The sequence below is a fragment of the Hypanus sabinus genome, chromosome 23 (assembly GCF_030144855.1).
Source record: "Hypanus sabinus isolate sHypSab1 chromosome 23, sHypSab1.hap1, whole genome shotgun sequence".
Lineage (NCBI taxonomy): Eukaryota > Metazoa > Chordata > Chondrichthyes > Myliobatiformes > Dasyatidae > Hypanus > Hypanus sabinus.
The window spans coordinates 25,897,186-25,903,367 of record NC_082728.1 but is presented as its reverse complement, the minus strand read 5'-3'; positions in this window follow the sequence as shown (position 1 = coordinate 25,903,367).

Here is a 6,182-nt window from a genome sequence, read left to right as displayed (position 1 = left end):
ATTGTTCTCAGATTTCTTTATGTACAGCTGTGCTAAAACATCATTAGTTACAGCAGTATCCCTATTAATGCCTTGCACTTTCTCAGGCTGTGGTACTGAGAGTGGTTTCTCACTTTAAGAAATATGCACTTGTCAACCAGTATATTGCCAGCTGCATGGGAGTGCTGTTCTCAATAAATGGGCACTACAAGGCACAAGGAGCCAGGAATGGCTGGTGAATAATGGTGCTAGGAGACCCTCAACATCAGGGATATGCCCTCTACCATCAGAGAGAAGGTACAGGAGGTTGAAGACCCACACTCAATGATTCAGTATTAGCTTCTTGCCCTGTCATCAGATTTCAGAACTGTTCATCAAAGTGCACAATTATTCTTCAGCTTGCACTATTTATTTAGTAATTAATAGCATCGTGCATCTTTTCAATGTACTGCTATCACAAAACAACAAATTTCACACCATGTAAAACAATGGAAATAAACCCGATTCTGATTTGGGCGGATAAACATGAATGATGGCAATGAGAACTCGTTTGTAAAGACAAAAATAGAATTAACATTTCAAAGATAATGATTCTTTGTGGGCACGGATTGCAATAAATTAATTTAGAAGAAGCATAAGTTGAATGGTACTTAGGAAGAGTTAGTTGGGACCTGAATGATAGGAAGAGGCAAAAGAGCAAATGTATACCTTACAATTACATGGAAAAGTGCAATGAGAGAAAAAATAATTGCTGAAGAAGGAAGACCAAAGCAAGGGTTACAAGACAAATGATCCTTACAGAATGCTGGAAAGGGAGGGAGGAGGAAGATATGTCTGGTGGGGAAAAAATGCATTGAATGTGGTGGCTGACAGGATGGAAAGTGAGGACAAGCAGATCCATATTCTGGCTGGGAGAAAAGCCCTGAGGTCAGAAGTACAGGAAACAGAAGAGACATAGCTGAGAGTCTGCAAACTATGACTGAGGGGGAAAGGCAGACATTGCAGGGCAGTGCTGTGGAAAGTCTTATCCCTAAGACAGATAAGCTAGAGACAGAAATTGGGGAGAATGAAATGGAATCCTTATAAGAAGCAAGATGCAAGGTGTAGTCAAATGTGACTGCACAACGATTGTGATCCTCAGCTAAAAAGCAAAGCACTTGAACACAAGGTTGCTTTTAAGGTCACAAGATGAGGAAAACAAATACAATTTGTTAGGTGGTCCTTTACACATTATCATTACTGAGGAAAACAGGGATAGTAAAGCTTGGTTGCTTTGTTAGTAAATAAGAAATTTCGATTTTGAGATCACAGAGGTTGAAAATCTCAGTGCAGATCAATTTTGTGCCAATAAGTAGTAACAGGGTCATCGAGGAGTAAATAGGGAGACAGATTCTGGACAGCTGTACAGTAATAATAACAGGGTTGTTGTGGTGGGTGATTATATTTTCCCAAATATCGATTGTCATCTCCCTAGAGCAAGGGTTTTAGATGGGGTGGAGTTTGTTAGGTGTGTTCAGGAAGCTTTCTTGACACAGTATGTAGATAAGCCTACAAGACGAGAGGCTGTACTTGATCTGGTACTGGGAAATGAACCTGGTCAGGTTTCACATCTCTCAGTGGGAGAGCATTTTGGAGAGTGATCATAATGCTTTATCACAGCATTGGCCAAGAGATAGGAAAGCGCTTAATTGGAGTAAGGGGAAATATAAGGCTATCAGGGAGGAACATGGAAGCTTAAATTAGAAACAGATGTTCTCAGGAAAATGTACAAAAGAAATGTGGCAAACATTCTGGGGGTGTGTGCATTAAGTTCTGCACAGGTACCTTCCAATAAGACAGGGAAAGGATGGTAAAGTACAGGAACTGTGGTGTACAAAGGCTGTTGTAAATCCAGTCAAGAAGAAGAGCTTTCGAAAGGTTCAAAAAACTAGGTAATGATAGAGATCTAGAAGATTATAAAGCTAGCAGGAAGGAGTTTAAGAAAGAAATTAGGAGAGCCAGAAGGGGCCATGAGAAGGCCTTGGCAGACAGGATTAAGGAAAACCCCAAGGCATTCTACAAGTATGTGAAGAGCAAGAGGATAAGATGTGAGAGAACAGGACCAATCAAGTGTGACAGTGGAAAAGTATGTATGGAACTGGAGGAGATAGCAGAGGTACTTAATGAATACTTTGCTTCAGTATTCACTCTGGAAAAGGTTCTTGGCGATTGTAGAGTTGACTTACAGTGGAACGAAAAGCTTGAACATGTAGATATCAAGGAAGAGAATGTGCTGGAAGTTTTGGAAAGTATCACGTTAGATAAGTCACCATAACCGGATGAGATGTACCCCAGGCTACTATGAGAGGCAAGGGAAGAGATTGCTGAGCCTTTGGCAATGATCTTTGCATCATCAATGGAGAAATAAGTTTGGAGGATCGGAGTGTTACGGGTGTTGTTCTCTTATTCACGAAAGAGAGTAGCGATAGCCCAGGAAATTATAAACCAGCGAGTCTTACTTCAGTGGTTGGTAAGTTGATGGAGAAGATCCTGAGAGGCAGGATTTATGAACATTTGGAGAGGTATAATATGATTAGGAATAGTCAGCATGGCTTTGTCTGCCTTATGAGCCTGACTGAAATTTCTGAGGATGTGACTAAACATATTGATGAAGGTAGAGCCATAGATGTAGTGTACATGGATTTCAGCAAAGCATTTGATAAGGTACCCAATGCAAGGCTTATTGAGAAAGTAAGGAGGCATGGGATCCAAGGGGACATTGTTTTGTGGATCCAGAATTGGCTTGCCCACAGAAGGCAAAGAGTGGTTGTAGACGGGTCATATTCTGCATGGAGGTCGGTCACCAGTGGTGTGCCTCAGGGATCTGTTCTGGGGACTCCTACTCTTCGTGATATTTATAAATGACCTAGATGAGGAAGTGGAGGAATGAGTTATTAAATTTTCTGATGACACAAAAGTTGGGTTTTGGTAGGTCAAATACGATGGCAAAATATAGTATTAATGGTAAGACTCTTGGCGGTGTGGAAGATCAGAGGGATCTTGTGGTCTGAGTCCATAGGACACTCAAAGCTGCTGCACTGGATTACTCTGTGGTTAAGATGGCATATGGTGCAATGGCCTTCATCAATCGTGGAATTGAGTTTAAGAGCTGGGAGGTATTATTGCAAGCTATATAGGACCCTGGTCAGACCCCACTTGGAGAACTGTGCTCAGTTCTGGTCGCCTCACTACAGGAAGGATGTGGAAACCATGGAAAGGGTGCAGAGATTTACAAGGATGTTGCCTGGATTAGGGAGCATGTCTTATGAGAATAGCTTGAGTAATGTCAGCTTTTTCTCTTTAGAGCGATGGAGGATGAGAGGTGAACTGATAGAGGTGTATAAGATGAGAGGCATTGATCGTGTGGATAGTCAGAGGCTTTTTCCCCAAGGCTGAGATGGCGAGCATGAGAGGGCACAGTTTTAAGGTGCTTGGAAGTAGGTACAGAGATGTTGGGGATGTTTTTTAAGCACAGAGTGGTGAGTGCATGGAATGGGCTGCTGGCAACATTGGTGGAGGAGATCTTTGAAGAGACTCTTGGATAGGTACATGGAGTTTCAAAAAATAGGGCTATAGATAACCCTGGGTAATTTCTAAGCTAAGGACATGGTCAGCACAACTTTGTGAGCCAAAGGGCCTGGTATTGTGTTGTAGGTTTTCTACGTTTCTGGATGGATTTCCTCATGGACACTAAACCAACAGAATCTAATGCAATATTGTCCTCTGGATTAGCCTAGTTTTAAACAGAAGGAAGTTCTTGGTTTTGGAATATTTTAGTCAAAAATTTAAGTGTATTCCAAGTTTATACTTGAATGTCAGCCTGGATTTTGGGTTTCAATACTATATATTAGTTTCTCTTTCCACTTTGCATCCATGCTGCTGAGCGTTTCCAGTATTAATTTTTTTTGCATTTGTTTTGAGCTTCAGAGTATGTCCATTGTAGTGCCAGATGCATTTCTATAGAATATAGTTTAAATTCACATCAATTATGTATTTATTCACTGAGCTAACAGGACCATCTAATATTCAATGTCAGTCTTCAGAAAGGATATTGCACCCTCACCAAAGAGACAAAAATGCAATTATAGGCTTCCACCAAAGAGTAAAAATTCTAAGCAAAAACCTGCTAGCGGAACTGAGCAGGAGCTGTGTCGTAGGGAAAGGAATTATCAGCATCAAGTCAGGACCGCAACAGGACTTAAAACTTTTAATTCTACACAAAACAAATGCAAATGTAGATCATATCAATGTTTTGAAAAGCATATCAATGTTTTAAGATCATAGCAAATGATGCCTCAGCCAATTCAATTTAGTTCAAATATTGTCTTCTGGAACTTTGTTCCAAAGTCACAACAATGAAAATATAGAATTGGATTTCTCCATTCTTAGTTACACTCTTACAGATAGGCAAGTATTCAGAAATTCACATACAATTCAAAAGTAGGTATATGAAACACGGTTGTTTATCAACAGATTAAATTTTGGTTATGAACCAAATACATCTTAAGCTAAATCTTTCCACTAGTCCTATTAATATCATTTACTGTAATGTATATCGTTTACTTAAATGCTTGCATTCTTATGCATTTTAAGTATCTTAATTATTCAGAAGCCATTCAAAATATAAATCAAATGGCTCCAACTGGGGCCATGTTATGGTTATGTTTGGTAGTGATGCACCATCAAGAACTCTTGGAGACGGGAGGCAAACGATAGACTTTTATTAGCTGCAAGAAACAACCACACAACATCCTGGAGACTGAGGGGGGAGCAGTGCTTCCAACCACCTTTATACAGGGGTCTGTGAGAGGAGCCACAGGAGCAGTCAGCAGAGGGGCGTGACCAGACAGGTATATGCAGTTCACCACAGCTAGGTCAGCTTGGTGGGCCCTCAATATTTAGGTACAGTTGAGTACATACAAAAGGCAGACTCGAGCAGCAACCTGTATGCAGAATAATCTAGTCCATCAATGTAGATTGCTTTGTATCAGAATTGCACTAAGGAGTTGGTAAATGCAAATTCCATTCAATCATTTTGATATGTAAACTAAGTGGATATTTCATTAAAGGTTAATTAATCTCAAATTCTGCCCACTATTACTTTGGTGTTGCAATAGCTTTGTACATCTGTAAAAGGACTTGAGTGTAATTTAGTCATGATGCCAAGTGCAAATGCTGGTAAGCAAATAGTTTTTGTAGTTGATTTTTCTTCCAAAACTTCTAATAAGCACATTTCATTAACCTACATTATAAAGACTTTGTTTGCACAATGCTTTTAAAACCCAGAATAAAAACTCATGATTCTACAATTTGAAATGAGACTTGTTATTCCTTAAACTGAATACATAAAAATAGGTTTCTCAAAAGCATTCAATGCACAAGAATGTTCCAAAATGCATTAGTTAATTCAAGCTGGAGCCTTGTCAGTGTTTAGGCAAATGGCAATCTGCTTCAGCACAGCTTGGTTCTGCAAACAACAGCATTTTAAATTATCCATTTTCCTTATTGGCAATTACAAAAGCATAAATTTTGACCATGAGGACTTGCCCTTGGACTGAAAATTGTTAACATAAAGGTGGGGGCTAGATCAAAATAAAAGTAATTTTAACGTTGAGTCTGCTGTCTGAAAGTTAAAAGGTATATTACCAGAAGAATTTGTTTTCAATAATGTAATTGGCAAAGTGTTAAATACAAAACTTGTCAGGGAGGAAGCAGCATTCACATTTCACAAAAATGTGTAACAATATTAAGCTTAAACAGCATTTTATCAAAGAGAAGTTAAAAGATTCCAGGTGGTATTTTAAAACAGCAGAGACTGAACTCATGTTTAATAAGAGTAATTTGCATACAAGATAAAGTTAATCCCAAGCAAATGTAGAGAAGCATTAAAACAATCCCCAGACACCCTTCATTTCCACTTTTGCAAAATTCCCCTGGCATTAGTTACAATGTTCTTTTTTACTTCTGGCGTTGATGAAGGGTTGAATATTCTTAAATATTTACTCTGTACCCCTTTTGATATATAACACTTGATTTACTGAAGATTTCTGGCATTTTAAATCAAGAATTCTCTACCTCAGAGATTTCAATACCCTAACTGGATTTTCAAAAGAAAAATCTGCCACTTGCGTATTGCATAGCCCTGCTACAACACATTGTTCTTT